Below are 17,635 nucleotides of genomic sequence, written 5' to 3' on the forward strand. Positions count from 1 at the left end.
ATGAAAAAAACACTCTTTTTAGGTCCAGATGGTGGAGTCGCTCCTCTTCTTTGAATGGATGTGGAGGAGCGTAAAAGGTGGGCAGGGTGATGTATTGACCCAAATGGGATGAGGTCACCACTTTTGGAAGGAAAGAGGCCTGGGTGAGAAGAACCACTTTGTCAGCGAACACCTTAAAGAGGGAGGCTTTGATAATAAAGCCTGCAGCTTACCCACGCTCCTGGCAGATGCTACTGCCACAAGAAAGAATGTCTTGATCGTAAGCAGCCAGTGGGGACAATTGTGTAGTAGCTCGAAAGGGGCAAGCCTGATGTAGGTGAGAACTAAATTAAGGTCCCACTGGCGCATGGTAAAGGGTGAAGTGGGAAAAATATGTAGAAGCACTTTCAGAAACGTGTTTACAATAGGGGGCTTAAAGAGGTGTGGTCAGGCAGCTGCAGGAAGGCATACAGAGCAGAGAGATAACCCTTAATAGTTCCTAGAGCAGAGCCACGTTAGGCAAGGTTAAAAATAAAGAGGAGAATATCCGAAAAAGAGGCAGAAAAAGGGTAGATAGACTTTTCTGTACAATATTTTACAAATGTTTGCCAACTGCAGAGTATACCGTTTTGGTGGAGGGCCACCTGGCCGTCAAGATAGCTTGACCGACTTCGGGAGGAAAGTCAAAAGCTATCCATTTTCACTGCTCAGTCTCTAAACCTCCATGGAAGGAGGCAGAGAGTTGACAGGTTTTGGGTAGAGGACCTGCTCCTGCCGCAGTGATAGAAGATTCTCACAAATGGGCAGCCTGATCGGAGTATCAGTGCTCATTTTCAGAAGCTTGGTATACCAGACTGTCTGTGCCCAGTCCAAATCCACAAGAATGACTTGGGCCTGGTTGTTCCTGATCTTTTTGAGAACTCTGGGCAGAAGATTTATAGGCGAAAAGGCATACAGGAGGCCTGAACTCCACTTGAGATGAAAAGCGAGTGCAACCTTGGAAACTGAAACGTGTAAAACTGCAGACATTGCGCATTCTCTTTGGAGGCGAACAGATATAACCAAGACTCTCATCACTGCTGAAAGAGTCCTTGCGCCACCTCTGAATGGAGATGACACTCGTGATCTGCTAAGCATCGACAGCTGAGTTTGTCCACTCTGGCTTTCAGAGAACCTGCAGGTGTTGAGCCACCAGGGTTGTGCCCTGCTGTTCCAGCCATGTCCAGAGGCACAGAGCCTCTTAACAAAGGATCTACGACCCCACTTCACCCTGCTTGTTGCAGTACCACTTGGCAGTGGTGTTGTCTGTGAACACTTGCACTAACTTCCCCTTGACAGAGGTAAAAAATGCTTTCAATGCTAGCCAATTCGCTCTGCGCTCCAGCAAGTTTATTTGGAGTCCGGATTCCACCAGAGACCAGAGTACTCTGATCTCCACCTTTCCCAGATGGCCGCCCTATCCCAGGAGTGATGCATCTGTCACTACTGTCAGATATGGTTGGGTAAGGTTCAGGAGTCTGCCTTTGACCCAATCACAGTTTGTAAGCCTCCACTGCAGGTCTTTTGCAGTTCCCTCTGAGATCTGGACAATGTGGGAGAGATTCCCCTGATGCTGCGGCCACTGGAACATCAGGTCCCACTGCAGAGCCCGCATATGCCATCTGGCATGATTCACCAGAAGGATGCAGGAGGCCATAACGCTCAGGAGCCTCAGACTCATTCTCACCGAAATCCTGGATAGAGGTTGAAACATCGGTATCATAGCCTGAATATCCTGGACTTGCTGCTCGGGTGGATAATCCAGAAACTGCACTTTATTCAGAACAGCTCCGATGAATGGGAGCATCTGAGAAGGAGTCAGGTGTGACTTTGGCACGTTGATAGTGAACCCCAGCGAATGCAGGAAGTTCGACATAGTTTGGAGGTGGGAAACGACAGCCTGGGGTGAGCCCACCTTCAACAGTCAGTTGTCGAGGTAGGGGTAGACTGAAACCCCTAGCCTGCACAGATGAGCCGCAACCACCACCATCACCTTGGTGAACACCCGCGGGGTACTAGTAAGGCCAAAGGAAAGCACAGTGATCTGAAAGTGCGCGTGGCCTCCCTTTGAACCGCAGGTAATGCTTGTGGGCAGGCAGGATGGGGATGTAAAAATACTTATCCTGCAAGTCCAAAGCTATTAGCCAGTCTCCTTGGTCTAGGGCAGGCAAGACTTGAGCCAAAGTGAGCATCTTGAATTTCTCCTTTTTGAGGACAAAATTGGCAGTTTGCAGGTCAAGTATAGGGTGAAGACCGATGTTCTTTTTAGGAATCAGAAAGTAGTGGGAATAACAGCCAGTGCCTACTTCTGATATCGGAACCCTTTCAATAGCTCTCTTAGCCAAAATAACTGTCACTTCCTTTTAGAGCAATGTCAGATGATCCTCCACCAGCTGTTCTTGTGTTGGTGGTATTGGGGAAGGGATAGATTGGAAAGGGAGGGAGTAGCCCCCTTTGAATGATCTGCAAGACCATTTGTCTGATGTAATGGACAGCCAGTGAAGGAGATGATGGTGGATTGTCCCTCCAACTGGGCACCCATGATCTTGCAGAACCAAACCAGGAGGGCTTTGAGGTGGCAGCTGCAGCTGCCGGAGGGTTGGTGATGGCTGACGTCTGGCTACCAGACCCACAGAGTCAGAATGCACCACGTCTGCACCTTCACACAGCTTGTGGAGCCTCCAGAGGACAGTGGTTGACATAAGGCTAGCGTGGTGGCACCCCCTTCCATAGCAATGAAAGGGTTGAAAGGCAGACTGGAGGCAAGGTGTCATTGAGAGGCCCAAGGACTTGGCCGTAGTCTATGAGTCCTTGAAGCGCTTCAGCACTGAGTCTGACTTCTCTCTGAAGAGACGAATCCTGTTGAAGGGCATGTCAATGAGGTTGGCCTGCCCATTCCCTGAAAAGCCAGATGCCCTTAGCCAGACGTGGTGCCTCAGGGCCACTATCAACATAACTGCTCTGCCGAGCGAGTCAGTCGAGTCCAAACCACACCTAATGGTGAACTTCGCAGCATCTCTCCCGTCTTTCACTCCTTTGGAGACCATGGCCTGGGCCTCCTCTGGGACCTGTGGTAGCACTAGCGCAACTGTATCCCACAAGGTATGGCTATAACAGCCCAACAGGCATGCAGTATTCATGACTGCAGTGCTTGCTGGTGAAAGAAAACATTTCCTGCCTAAGCTATCCATCCTCTTGGATTCCCTGTCCGGGGAGCAGCAGAGAATGTGCCATGGAAAGTTAAGGTTTGGCTTACCAAGTTCTCAGTGGTGGTATGTTGGGTAAGGAAACTGAGATCACCCGTGGCAGGGCAAAGGGGGTGGGCAATTTGTTCTGTTTACAGGAGCCCCTGTGCTGGGCTTGGACCAAGTTCCCAGCAGGACATCAGTCAGTGCCTCTTTAAAGGACATTAGGAGTTCAGATGAAGAAGCCCCAGGCTGAAGCACTTCGGTCAAGAGGTCAGTCTTAACTGCCAATAAGGGAAGTTCGGGGTCAAGTATCTCCACTGCCCTCTCCACCACCATTGCACAAGATCCTCCCTCCTCAGTAGCCATAGTAGGTGGAGACAGCAAACCAATATCTGGGGAAGTGTCCAGTCCAATGGTCAGGCAATAACTTAGAACCACTGGGATCTGTCGGCGTCAGAATCGCCATTGGTCAACGCCATTCCGACTCCAAATTATCAGGAGTATTGCGTCGGGATCGGCGCAGGAGAAGGTGGCGTTGGCACGGCTGGCGCTGATCCGGATCCATGATTGGATCCATGAGACCCCATCAGGGCCGAGGACAAAGCTGTTGGTGAGGAACCTGATGTGGTCTCCTCTGACCTTGCAGGCCCTGAAGGTGCTCTGGAGGGGTCGGCCCGCTCGAATATGCGGTGCATGGCCTGGTAGAAGTAGGGGTCGCTCCTGCTCCCGGAAATGGGGAGAGGTGTGGATTCAGACCTGGCATTGGCTCTCCGGAACCATGCCCAGAACACCGATGTTCATTACTTGTCATGTCTGCTGATGGACAAGGCAAAGTTGAAGTCCGCTTAGACTTCTTCTTGTGCCTCTTCCCTAAGTGTCCCAAGGACCTTGAGTGTGACAAAGAGGACTTGGGGCTCCTGGAGTGGTCCCAGGACTTTCTTCTTGATCGGGACAGAGATCTCTTAGGGGTCACAGTGGCTGGGGTTGACTGCCGGGCTGCAAGAAGCTTTAAGGACCACTCCCTCAAAGCCTTGGCTGCCATGACCCAAAGCGCTGAACCAAATGAGGCCTCCCGAAGGTGCTCAGGGGAACTGCTCACACAAATTTTCCAGATCCAGTCTGACGCCTGGGAAATTCAAATGTAGGGAATCAGCAGCTAGTGGTCAATATTGCTACATTTAAGACAATCATGCCAGTTCTCCAGTGCCTAGCGGCTCAAGAGCAGTTTGCATTCCTTTTGACTAGAATTTTCATGGTACCTGGAAATAGACAACCTTATACAACTGAGATGGCATGTGTCCCCCATACAGACTTTGATTATCAGGGTGGAGAGAAATTGAACAGTAAAGGTTTGATCTGGAGGGTGATGTGTGGCAGAATGTCTATTTTAGGGTGCACATGTATAACTCAGAAAAAAATGTATTATCCAAGTAGTGTTCGATACCTGATTCAGTTTCAAGCAGTATCTCGTTATGCAGCTTAACACCATCATGGAGTGATAAGATATGCGAACTATTAACCGAGCAAAACTGGAACAACTTGCACTGGCACAAAAGCCCACTTGTTAGAGCTCATTATTCAGGGCACTGGAAAATTGTCCTTCTACAGCTGTCATAGAAGAAGTGCAGTAATGCAGGCTGTACCACACAAGCTCACAAGAGCATGGGTCTCAGAGGAAGAAGGGTGGAAATTTAGGGTCCAAACATGAGAACATTTCCACAATAAGTTTGCATTCAGTAGATTTTCTGCATGGCAAATAAAGACTTACAAGATCAGAACAAAAGTATTTTTTAGTATTCTGGTGGCGCAAAAGTACTCACATTAGTATTCATACAAAGAATACAATTGTGTACTAAAAATGACAAAATGTGTTCAAATAGTATGAAAAAGGGCAAGTTATTTACGAAATGTAGTAACAACTAAATGTTGTTAAGGGTTCTTCTACAATGAGGGCTTTACGTTTAAGTATATTTAGGTACTCTTAAACGTAAGTTTAATGTAACTGTTTAGAAAGCACTGTAAAGTTACAAGTAGAACACAGAATAGAGTTGTACTTTTTTCAAAATTGTTAGGAATTCTATGTTTGTAGAAGACGCTAGGGATAAACCATTGCTTCTTTGGTCTTTTCTAACTTCAAATACACCATTATTTTTTATTAAAAAAGATGGGAGCTGAAGGTGCCATAGCATGTGGAATAAAGTACCCTCAATACTACATAATTCAACACTGTCATATGTATGAACAATTACAGACTGTTAGAAATGGGGTCTTTGGTTGACAGTCAGGTTACCCCCTGTTCAAGCAAGGACTCTCACTCTAGTCAGGGTAAAAGAGAATCACCCTCAGCTAACCCCTGCTTACCCCTCTTGGTAGCTTGGCAGAGCAGTAGGCTTAACTTCAGAGTGCTGGGTATAAAGTATTTGTACCAACACACACATTAACTTAATGAAAAAACTACAAAATGACACAACACTGGTTTAGAAAAATAGGAAATATTTATCTAAACAAAACAAGACCAAAACGACAAAAATCTGCAATACACAAGTCAAGTTATCAATTAAAAAGCAAAAAGAGTCTTTATGTAGTTTAAAACACACGCTAACACTGTTAGCGTGAAAATGTACCTTGGGTGCATCAAAAATAACCCTGCACGGGCGAGTGTGAGTCAAAAAGTGCTTGTGATGCGTTGATTTGACTCACAAGCGAGACCTTGCATTGTTTCTCCCTTCATCCGGTTGGGGCGCGTCGTTTCTTCTCTCTGCAGGAGAGTGATGCGTCAATCCGGTCAGCACGCTCGGGTCTGGGCAGGCCTTGCGTTGTTTTTACATGCCCTCAGTGTTTGCGTCCGAAACCCACCGGACGATGATCCGAAAACAGCGCAGCGCAGGTTGCGATCTCCCAGCCTCCGGCAGCGATGCTGCGCTTTGTTTCTCCAGCACCGTGCGTTGATTCTTCGGTTGCATTACAGGCGAGCGTTGATTTTCAGTTGCGAAGCCGGCGGCGTGTCGATTTCCCAGCCGCAGATCGGAGTTGTGTCGATCTTTTCCCCGCACGGCGTTCTGTGCGTGGATTTCCTCCTCTTAGGCTGCCAGCTTCTCCTTTCAGGGTCCCAGGAACTGGATGGGCACCACAGGGCAGAGTAGGAATCTCTCCAGAGACTCCAGGTGCTGGCAGAGAGAAGTCTTTGCTGTCCCTGAGACTTCAAACAACAGGAGGCAAGCTCTAAATCAAGCCCTTGGAGATTTCTTCTCAAGATGGAAGACACACAAAGTCCAGTCTTTGCCCTCTTACTCTGGCAGAAGCAGCAACTGCAGGATAGCTCAACAAAGCACAGTCACAGGCAGGGCAGCTCTTCTTCCTGTTCTTCGTTCTTCTGTTCTAAAGTCTCTGGTTTTGGGTGCCCTTCTTATACCCATTTTCTCCTTTGAAGTAGGCCTACTTTAAAGCAAAGTCGCTCTTGAATGTGAATTGGAGACTGCATTGTGTGAGGACAGGCACAACCCTTTCAGATGTAAGTGACCACTCCTCCCCACCCTCCTAGCACAGATGGCTCATCAGGAAATGCAGACTACACCCCAGCTCCTTTTGTGTCACTGTCTAGTGTGAGGTGCAACCAGCCCAACTGTCAAACTGACCCAGACAGGGAATCCACAAACAGGCAGAGTCACGGAAATGGTATAAGCAAGAAAATGCTCACTTTCTAAAAGGGGCATTTTCAAACACACAATCTTAAAATCAACTTTACTAAAAGATGTATTTTTAAATTGTGAGCTTAGAGACCCCAAACTCCACATGTCCATCTGCTCCCAAAGGGAATCTACACTTTAATCAGATTTAAAGGTAGCTCCCATGTTAACCTATGAGAGGGACAGGCCTTGCAACAGTGAAAAACAAGTTTAGCAATATTTCACTGTCAGGACAGATAAAACACATTACTATATCTCCTACCTTAACCATACACTGCGCCCTGCTTTGGGGCTACCTAGGGCCTACCCTAGGGGGGTCTTACATGTAAGAAAATGAAAGGTTTAGGCCTGGAAATTGGGTACACTTGCCAGGTCAAATTTACAGTTAAAACTGCACACACAGACATTGCAGTGGCAGGTCTGAGACATGATTACAGAGCTACTTGGGTGGGTGGCACAACCAGTGCTGCAGGCCCACTAGTAGCATTTGGCCTACAGGCCCTGGCCACATCTAGTGCACTTTACTAGGGACTTACTAGTAAATCAAATATGCAAATCATGGATACACCAGTTAACCATACAATTTACACAGAAAGCATATGCACTTTAGCACTGGTTAGCAGTGGTAAAGTGCTCAGAGTTCTAAAGCCAACAAAAACAGGGCAGAAAAAATAGGAGCCAAGAGGCAAAAAGATTGGGGATGACCCTGCATAAGGAAAAAAAAGTCCAACACAGACCTATTGACAAAGGCCAGAGCTTACAGACATTTGCCCCCACAGGGTTACTCCATTGTCTAAGACAAATATAGGATTTTCAAGGATTCAACAAGGATTCCTTAGTATTTCTGGTAATTATTATGCTCCTACTTTTTCAGCGATACTCTGTATCCAGGATATGCCAGGAATGCTATGCCCACTGCATGGTGTGCAGTCATGCTCCTGGCCCTGTGTGGCCCAAATACAAGTATCACATATTCTGGTTATCAGATTTTTGGCACCAGCCTCATGGAAATATAGCAAGTGTGTGAAGGCCTCATCTACATTGACTTTCGAATGGTCCTGGACTTAGAGGGATGCACTAAGCGAACCCTGGGTAGTAAAAAGAAGACTATTGTCCCACCAACAGTTTCACACATGTAGTGTGGTGGTGGCAGCATACAGTGATTTATATGAATTATAGTATGACCAGACCTTTATTATGTGAAAGGGAGCATAACTGGCCCATTAACCCATTCCTCAGCAACTGTTAACGTGGAATCCTAGTGCCTAGATCTTGTGTGCCCAGATGTCTGCAGGTGTTCGAATGTAGTGTTGTATGCATCGAATGAGTGCCTGGGTAAACCAGAATGACACAGGCCTGTGAGTTCCATTTTGAAAGCCCCTGGCTGGGCATGTACAGAAGATGACGGTGAGGATGCTTTCCCAGACATTACACGTGGACTGATGCTATTGCTTAGACTGGAAGGCAGTACACAGACATTGAAGTTGGGAAAGAGGAGAAAGGAGTCTACATTTTTACTAGGTCGCGTCTGAACAAAAGGCTGCTGATCAGTCTTCCTCAGGCTGTCATTCGTCAGAAGGCATGAGTCGGAGGAAGAACTGCAGTTTTAGTGCCAGGGTGTGCGGGGTCCTTTAGAGGGGGCAGCCCTTTGTCTCTCTCTTCAGATCACTATCAGGTATGGCTGTTGATAGGTGCAGACTCCTCACACCTCTTTGTGGTTCTGATATGAGTGCTCCAAACTGAAGATGTCCCTGCTGTGAAGAGCATCATTCAAGACAAAAACTGAGGCTAGAAGTCAGCCTGAGAAGGACACATGAAAAGGGGCCCCAAACAATTCTGCAGAGGCAGACAGAAAATCCACTTAAAAATGGGAGCTGTTGACTCACTTATTGTTTCACTGCCAATTTCTCTCCGACCAAGTGATACTGCTAAGTACCCAGATGACTGCTGCACAACCAGGACCGGTGTCTACCTGACTGCTAGGTTCCCAGAGGGTATCACCTGTCGTCGAGCCTGGAGGAACAACTGCTTAACTTGTCCCAGGAACCCATGGACTCATGCCTGAGCAAAGAGGAAGGAGCGAGGCCACACTGCAGGAGTGGCTGACTTTTGGAAGGGGCCTAGAAGCAATTGACCCTGGTGAAAAGGGTCCACCCACCAGAGATTCACTGACTGTGGCTGGCACGATCAACACTGTGTTCCAGACCAGGAGATCCAAAGAGGACCACAGTGCTTCAGAAGCATGCTTAAGCAGCCTCCCATCTCATCCCGCCATTGCTGCTGTGGCACCTTAGGATCTGAGTCCAGTGAGTGGGCTGGACCGAAGCTGGGAACAATCCGGTGGGACCCGCTGTGTGCCTGCAACCCAAGATGGTGCCACTGCTGCATTGCCAACTCCATGCTATGTGGGCCCAACTGCCCTGAAAGTGAAGGTTCTGTGGTGCCTACCCAGAGTACCCACCAATAAGTGGCCAGCCTGGCATTGTCCAGGAGGATGCAAAGTCGACTATGCAGCTCTGAAGATTGAGGCTGTCACCTTGAGGCACTAAGGGGGTCATTCTGACCTCGGCGGTAAAAGGCCCTTACCGCCGGTCAGAAGTCCGCCATTCTACCGCCGCGGTAAACCGCCACGGTCATTCTGACCTCCAACTGTGAAACCGGCAAAAACCCGACATCCACGGAAGCCCGCCTCATCAGCGGGCAGCGATAAACTGGAGATGACCAAACCTCCACCGCCACGCCAACACAAACACGCCCATGCCATTCTGACCCACGAATCCACGCGGCGGTCTTTTAACCGCGGTATTCTATTGGCGGTACACACCGCCGCGGTCAAAATACACACACATATACAAAACACAGCCACATTGGACAATTTAAAATACACACACCTGATACACATCCAAACAACACTCCCACACACCCAATTAAATATAAAACACACACCCACATCACCCACAAACCCCTACGACCACAAATATCTAAGAGAAGGCGCAATACACTGAGAGAGAGCACAGGGAACGCAAAGCACAACACACACAGGAACCCAACATCATCACCCACACCACATCTACGCACACATCACCACGCACATAACCACAAACACCACCCCACACCTCATCCACACCACCCCATGGCTCCCCAAAGATACCCCAGGTTCTCGGACCAAGAACTCAGGGTCATGGTGGAGGAAATAATTAGGGTAGAGCCCCAGCTCTTCAGCACACAGGTGCAACACACCACAATAGCCAGGAAGGCAGAGCTATGGCAAAGGATCGTAGACAGGGTCAACGCTGTGGGACAGCATCCCAGAAATCGGGAAGACATCCGAAAGCGATGGAACGACCTACGGGGGAAGGTGCGCTCGATGGTGTCAAGACACAACATCGCTGTGCAGAAGACTGGCGGCGGACCCCCACCCACTCCACCCCAATTCACAGCATGGGAGCAAGAGGTAGTAAACATCCTGCATCCTGATGGCATCGCTGGAGTACCCGGAGGAATGGACTCTGGTAAGTCGATTCTCAACTACTTCACCCCCTTCCCGCATGCCAAACCACACCCCCACCCTCACCCCCAATCTCAACCCCCCAGCACACATCCTCCCTGCCAATGTCTCACCAGCACAACCCACCCTAAACAACACCAACCCCTGAATGCCAACACAAACCATAGACACCCATCACCTATGCATGACCACTGCACATACCCATCCACCCCCCCCAACCACCCTCACAACACCTCCCACAAGGGAATGCCAGCACTGGTGGACAAGGGCACTCACAAAATGCACGCCATGGCACACACAAAAGCAATAACCATACTCTTTTACCCCTGCAGGGCCTGAACGCCAACACACCGCCACGGAGGGTCCAGATTTGTCCATCCCACCCCCAGAACAGGCCCCCAGTGAGGACAGCAGCTCTGTCGACCTAGAACCTGATGACCAGCCCGGACCATAGGGGACCTCTGGACAGTCGGTTCCCCACACACAGATACAGGCCACAGCAGACCCAACCCCCTCTGGGAATATCAGCACAGCCCCCACCCAGCGGGCCCATGCCTCTGTCTCCAGGACGCGTCAATCAGCGGTGTGTCCGCCACTACAGGGCACCCAGGCTGACCCAACACCCCAACAACAACAGGGACCTGGGGGCAGTGGTAGTGGGCACACCGTCCAGGGGACAGAGGCCCGGGGAAACAGGGTAACTGGGAGGGCTGCAGTGCGACAGGGGGGGGAGGACAGGCCCAGGGAACCGACTCTCCAAGAGGCCCTCACCACCATCATGGGAGCATACCACCACTCCCAGGAGACGATGGCGACGGTACTGGCCAGGTTCACGGAGATCCAGGCAGAGCAGGAGGAACGCTACATGGGGTTCAGCAATGAACTCAGGAACATCGCTACAGCTATGGGGACCATAGTCCAGGCCCTCAACCGGATAGAAAACACATTGCGGGACCATGTGGCACCCCAAAGGGCCCCTGTCACTAGCCAGGACCAGGAACAGCCTACCACCTCCGCCGGCGCTAGTGGACAGGAGGCCCCACCACAACGACAGGCCACCAGAACCCCACCTCCTGCTGAAGAGCAGCAACCACCCCGCAAGCGGAACCTGAGATCTCACAGGAAGACAGAGTAGGATGCCAAGACACCCGCCAGCCTAAGATACCCCCTGATGTCATCCCACTGTCCCACATTGTCACCCTGTCCAACCTTAAACAGCCCCTGGTCCATCCTTCCACAGGCATATGGACAATGCACCTGTGAAACTGAGAACTGGACTCTGCCATGGACATTACTCCACCATCACCCATCACCGTTTTAATATCATGTACCAATATCTAACACTATAAATAAATCACTCATTGCACTGAAATCATTCAGGAGTCAGCCTGTATTTTTTACAAATGTATTACACATTACTGTTCAATAATGTTCAGTCAATTTGTGATGACAACATACCGATGTCAATAAGCTTTAGTCCATGGGCTAACCAAGCAGAAGTCACGCAGTGGGTCATACAGCACTGAAAAGGGAAGGGAACATCAAAAATCAGTTAAAAAGAACTGTGGGGAAATACACAAAGTAGAGATGCAGGAGGCTTTAAGTAAATGTTAAATGGCGTGGGTGATTCTTACCTGTGTGCTACTGAAAATACTGTTGGATAACTGTGTGCCTGTTGTCTGTGTCGTCCCCGTCGTCTTCCTCCTCTTCACTCTCCACAGGCTCCACAGCTGCTACAACACCACCATCTGGACCATCCTCCTGCAGGAAAGGCACCTGGCGTCGCAATGCTAGATTGTGCAGCATACAGCAGGCCACGATGATCTGGCACACCTTCTTTGGTGAGTACATCAGGGATCCACCTGTCATATGCAGGCACCTAAACCTGGCCTTCAGAAGGCCGAAGGTTCTTTCTATGATCCTCCTAGTTCGACCATGGGCCTCATTGTACCGTTCCTCTGCCCTGGTCCGGGGATTCCTCACTGGGGTCAATAGCCAAGGCAGGTTGGGGTAACCAGAGTCACCAATTAGCCACACACGTTGTCTCTGTAGCTGTTCCATCACATAAGGGATGCTGCTATTACGCATAACATACGCGTCATGCACTGACCCAGGGAACTTGGCATTTACATGGGAGATGTACTGGTCAGCCAAACAGACCACCTAGACATTCCTAGAATGGTAATTTTTCCTGTTTCTGTACACCTGCTCATCGTCTTTTGGGGGTAAACAATGGCACCAATGATGTTGGGGATATGTCCAAGGGCATAGAAATCACCCTTCACAGTGGCCAAATCAGCCTCCTCAAGGAAAACAATGTAGCTCCGCATGTGTTTCATCAGGGCAGACAACACTCTGGACAAAATCTTAGAAAACATAGGCTGAGACATTCCAGATGACATGGCCACTGTTGTCTGGAATGAGCCACTTGCCAAAAAATGGAGGACTGACAAAACCTGCACTAGAGGGGGAATTCCTGTGGGTTGGCGGATGGGGGACATCAGGGCTGGCTCCAGCTGGGCACACAGTTCATGTATAGTGGCACGGTCAAGTCGGTAACGTAGTATGATATGGCGTTCTTCCATTGTCGACAGGTCCACCAGCGGTCGGTACACGCGAGGATTCATCCTTCTCCTCGCAAGTCCCAGCGGACGGTGCCTAGGAAGGACAACATGGAGTATGGAGTCAAGCAAATCACAGGTACGTTCACCACAGCTTGCATAGCACACGGTTATCTATGTATTGAAAGGCGTGTATGTGTGGCAATGCAAGGCCTAGGCCTGTGTGACGCAGTTGAAATTAAGCCATGTGGGCCCTTGAAATGGCGGCTGCCTGACCTGTGAAGTGGGACAATGGGATGCGAGGTCAATGTGCTGGCGTGGCACACCGTGGCGGTAGGCGGTGGAAGACCGCTGTACGAAGACGCATTGGTTAACATTGAAGCCTATGGGTTTCAGGAGCCAATGAGGATGTGCAGTACGCACCGCCGCGGGCGTGACCGCCATTTTCTATCTGCTTAATCACTCGAGACCTGATCATCCACAGGAGAGGACCTATACTGCAAGTGCTGCTGTGACCTCGGTCTGGAAGAGACAATGGCTGCTGCGACTGGGGAAAGGGCCCCTGCCTTCACGTCTGAAGAGTTGGAGAAACTTGTGGATGGGGTCCTCCCCCAGTATGCGTTACTCTACGGTCCTCCAGACCAACAGGTAAGTACACTGGGTGCACATTGAATGGGCTATGCCTGTGTTGAGTGGGGTGGATGTAAGATGGTGGGGAGGGAGCGAATGAGGAGTGCAACGCACGACAGATGAGAGCATGTGCCACATGGCAAAGTTGGGGAGGGAGGGCAATCACATCTAACATGCAGATAAATGATGATATTTACTTTCCCACCCTGTACATGTCAAATAGGTCAGCGCCCATCAGAAAGTCGACATTTGGCATGCCATCGCCAAGGAAGTCCGGGCCCTGGGGGTCCACATCAGACGGGGCACCCACTGCCGCAAGAGGTGGGAGTACATCCGCCGCGGGACCAGGAAGACCGCCGAGTCACTGCTGGGGATGGCCTCCCAACCTAGGAGGGGTGCCAGTCGTACCCTGACCCCCCTGATGTCCCGGATCCTGGCGGTGGCCTACCCTGATTTGGATGGGCGCTTGAGGACATCACAGCAGACACAAGGGGGTGAGTATCAGCACATTCTGCTATCTATATGCGCAGTGGAGGCGTCTGGGTGGGGGAGGAGGGTTGTGGGTGACATTAGGCCAGGGCGCTTTCTGTAGTGTAGTCCTCTCCTTAGGCATGGCCCAGTGCCCCCGCCCCCCACCTCTGTAGGGTGCCAAGTTCAGCTATCCATGGTCCTGCATCATCCATGTGTGTATTTGTTGTGCATAGACCTGTAGGCCTGGTCACAAGTACTGAGTAGTATACCCCGATTGCGCAGCGTAGTGCATGAGGCTCCTGTGTCTGTCCTCTCCGCCAACGGTGTTGACATTGCATGCACTCAACCTGTTTTTTTTTTTCTCCCCCCACCCTTTTTCTTAATCTTCTTGTGCATGTGTGCATTAGCATCATCAGGCGGAGGAGAATTGGCATCGGAGCACGAGGGAGCTGCAACTCACAAGGACCCGGTGGGCCGTGGTACAGACACCGAGGGCACCAGTGATACGGAGGGCGAGGGGAGCACCACAACGGGGACCGGTGGTGACACCAGCGACACCGACACGTCCTCGGATGGGAGCTCCCTAGCGGTGGCGGCAACATCCGGGCCCCCCGCCTCTACAGGTACAGCCGCCACCCAGCGCACCAGCTCCGCCCTCCCAGCAGCCCCTCAGCCTACGCTCCGTGCCCGCTCGCCCAAGAAGGCGGGCGTCTCCTTCGCCCCAGGCACCTCAGCCCCTGCCCCTGTTACCCCTGCTGCCCTCAGTGAGGAGGTCATTGACCTCCTTCAGACCATCATTGTTGGGCAGACTACCCTTTTGAATGCCATCCAGGGGGTAGAAAGGGAGGTGCATCGGAGCAATGCCTACCTGGATGGCATTCATTCGGGTCAGGCTGCCCATCAACGATCGTTCAATGCTCTGGCCTCAGCACTGACGGCAGCCATTGTCCCTGTTTCCAGCCTCCCTCTTCTAACTGCCTCCACCCTGTCTCTGTCTCCTGTTCCTCAGCCTATCCCATCCACACCATCAGACCAGCCTGCACACACCTCAACACCCAAGGGCAGCTCATCCAGACACAAGCACCACAGATCCCACAAACAGTCACCCAAGCAACACCCAGATGCAGACATGCCAACAGTCACTACCACCTCTGTGTCCCCCTCCTCCTCGTCTCCCTCCTCCCTCCCTGTGACGTCTACACTCACACCTGCATGCACACCACCATCAGCCAGTGCTTCCATCACCACCACACCCTCCAGTACAGTCCGCACACGTGCAGTCACCACCCCCACTGCCATTTACACGTCCCCTGTGTCCTCTCCCACTGTGTCTGTCACCCCCTCTTCCAAGACACACAAATGCAGGCAGCCACCCACCCAACAGCCATCCACCTCACGACAGCCTACGTCACAATCACCTGCACCCAAACACAGCACACCTGACTCTCCTACAACCACATCCTCTTCCTCCACTCCCATCACCACTACTCCCACCCTTTACCTTGGTCCTAAAAAACTTTACCTCTCCAATCTTAACCTCTTTCCCTCCCCTGACCCACCCCCTGGAGTCCACCCTTTGGCAGCAGTGACACATCTGTCAGCAGCAAGGGGACAGCCAGCCCCCCCCCCCTGGCAAGAGGACCCGGAAACTCAAGGGCCGCCGTGAGAAGACTGACACGGCTGCCCCCAAGGACCAAAGTTCGGCCACTTCATCTGCCACAACATCCAGGGGAGGCAAGGCCCAGAGAGCCTCATCTAAGGAGCGAAAGGGCAGCAGGGCGGAGAAGTCAGCCAGCAGGAGCGCGGAGCAGGAGGGCCCCACAAGCCCAATCCCGGGTGTAAGGGAGGACACCCAAGGGCCCAGGACTCCGTCACCGAAGGGTCCAGCAACTGCACGGTCGGAGGGCGACTGAGCAGGGAGTCCAGGCCAGGTCTGGCTCCCTTGAATTACTGGACAAGCACCGCTGAACAGGGCCCCGCCGTGCAGAAGAGCACCGCTGAACAGGGCCCCGCCGTGCAGAAGAGCACCGCTGAACAGGGCCCCGCCGTGCAGAAGAGCACCGCTGAACAGGGCCCCGCCGTCTCAAGCACTGCTGAACAGGGCCCCGCCGTCTCAAGCACCGCTCCGCTGTGCCCCGCCATCTCAAGCACCGCTCCGCTGGGCCCTTCCTGTCAAGCACCGCTCCGCTGGGCCCTTCCTGTCAAGCACCGCTCCGCTGGGCCCCGCCGTCTCAAGCACCGCTCTGCTGGGCCCTTCCTGTCAAGCACCGCTCTGCTGGGCCCCGCCGTCTCAAGCACCGCTCCGCTGGGCCCCGCCGTCTCAAGCACCGCTGAACAGGGCCCCGCCGTCTCAAGCACCGCTCCGCTGGGCCCTGCCGTCTCAAGCACCGCTGGCACAATGACAGTGCCGGTTCTGTGTCGAGCTACTGTTCACGGTTCACTGTGCCCACCATGCCTCCTCCATGACCAGTGGTCTCTGTAATCCACCTGATGGACTGTGGCTTTGCACTCCCCAGGATTGTACAGTGGGCAAACCACCCACTGTAGAGACATTGAGAGACTGTGGCTTTGCACTCCCCAGGATGGCACAGTGGGCAAACCACCCACTGTAGAGACATTGAGAGACTGTGGCTTTGCACTCCCCAGGATTGTACAGTGGGCAAACCACCCACTGTAGAGACATTGAGAGACTGTGGCTTTGCACTCCCCAGGATGGCACAGTGGGCAAACCACCCACTGTAGAGACATTGAGAGACTGTGGCTTTGCACTCCCCAGGATGGCACAGTGGGCATGGTGGCCCCTTCGTGGATCTGGCGTCGTGGACTCATGTGGCTGTGGTGCCCCCCCTTCCCTTCCCCCTGAGGTGCCTGTAGTTTTATCATCAGATGCCCCAGCAGTGTTCTCTCCAACGGACTCAGGTCTCCTGTGTGGGCTTTGCCCTTGTGTTGATACACTTTGGCCCACGGACACTTGGAATTTCGTTAAATGTGCAGGACTAATTGCCTCGGTTTATCGATTGCACAAAATATTTATTTGCTTTTGTATTATTTTTATTGCTATTTGACCATGACTTAACAGAGGCTATTTTTTACATAAATTTTGTTTCTCTATATAATTCTGTCTTTGCATTTTTCCGGGGGGTTTGGGTGGTGTCACTGTGACTTGTTGCTCTGCATTGGTGTGTACATAGTTTGGGGGGGGGGGGGTCGCATATGTGTGTGCCGTAACCTTTCCTCCTCCCCCCTCCCCTGTGTCGTAGGTGCAGTACTCACCGTTGTCGTCTGCGCCGGCGTTCGTACTCGTGGTAGATGAGCAGGTAGACGAGAGCAGGTAGGATGTTTAATTCGGGTTCCATGCTGTCCAGGTTCCTCGTGGAGTGCATAGAGGTGAGCGTTTTCCCGTTCGTAGTCTGTTTCCGCCGTGTTTTTATCGGCGGGGCTCCCGCCCCGGAAAAGGTGGCGGATTGGTGAGTTGTGATAGGGTGGGCGGTACATTGTCTGCCGCCTGTCTGTTGGCGGTGACCGCCAACCTGTTTGTTTGTCCCGCCGTGGCGGTCGGAGTGTTAAAGTGGT

Source organism: Pleurodeles waltl, chromosome 3_1 (assembly GCF_031143425.1).
Source record: "Pleurodeles waltl isolate 20211129_DDA chromosome 3_1, aPleWal1.hap1.20221129, whole genome shotgun sequence".
Classification (NCBI taxonomy): Eukaryota; Metazoa; Chordata; class Amphibia; order Caudata; family Salamandridae; genus Pleurodeles; species Pleurodeles waltl.